At 45.4% G+C, this 945-nt stretch overlaps 1 pseudogene across 1 annotated transcript; it reads right to left on the bottom strand.

The window, feature by feature from the left end:
• Positions 1–328, bottom strand: LOC105514934 (annotated as a pseudogene). The gene has a single exon (XR_001002239.1). The product of XR_001002239.1 is annotated as an NADH dehydrogenase [ubiquinone] 1 alpha subcomplex subunit 3 pseudogene (transcript).
• Between the last annotated feature and the right edge of the window lie 617 nt (positions 329–945).

The raw sequence follows: 945 nt of genomic DNA, 5'->3' as shown, positions 1-945 counted from the left end.
TTTTTTTGGTTTTCACATTTTTATTGGGAGCTGTGGGAGGGGCCGCCTCTGTCAGTGAAGGTGCTCACAGTTTCTTCAGCCACTCCAGGCTGGGGCCCTGAGGGTCCTGGGGGTGGCTGGGCACGTCCGGCATGTTCCCATCATCACGGATGGGCACTGGGGAGTTGTAGGGCGTGGCCTTGTTGATCATGATGGAGTACTTGAAGTAGGGGCTGAATGAGGGCATAATTATAGCGAGGCCCCCGATGACGAAGGACGCGACCAGCACTGGCTCCTTGTCCCAGGCATTCTTGAGGAAGGCGCCGGGTCTCGCAGCCATCTTGGTCTCAGCAGCCAATAGTTTTCATTATAGAGATCTTTCATCTCTTTGGTTAATTCCTAGGTATTTCATTTGTAGCTATTGTAAACGGGGTCACTTTCTGGATTTTTTTCAGATTGTTCACTGCTGGCATACAGAAACGCTACTGATCTCTGTGTGTTGATTTTTGATCCTGCAACTTTACTGAATTTATCAGTTCTAACAGTTTTTTGGTGAAGTCTTTAGCTTTTGCCAAATATAAGATCATATCATCTGCAAACAAGGATAATTTGACTTCTTTTCCAATTTGGATACTTTATTTATTTTTCTTGTCTAATTACCATAGTTAAGACTTCCAGTACTATTGGGTTGGTGCAAACATAATTGCAGTGTTTGCACAGTTAGAATTTGTCATTTGATATTGGAATACTTTTTTTTGTTTTTGTTGTTGAGACAGACTTTCGCTCTTGTTGCCCAGTCTGGGGTGCAATGGCGCGATCTCAGCTCACTGTAACCTCCGCCTCCTGGGTTCAAGCGATTCTCCTGCCTCAGCCTCCCGAGTAGCTGGGATTACAGGTGTGTGCCACCATGCCCAGCTAATTTTGTATTTTTAGTAGAGACAAGGTTTCACCATGTTGGTCAGGCTG

This window comes from Colobus angolensis, unplaced genomic scaffold (genome assembly GCF_000951035.1).
Source record: "Colobus angolensis palliatus isolate OR3802 unplaced genomic scaffold, Cang.pa_1.0 Scaffold106, whole genome shotgun sequence".
Classification (NCBI taxonomy): Eukaryota; Metazoa; Chordata; class Mammalia; order Primates; family Cercopithecidae; genus Colobus; species Colobus angolensis.
This window is presented reverse-complemented; position numbering and strand designations above follow the sequence as displayed.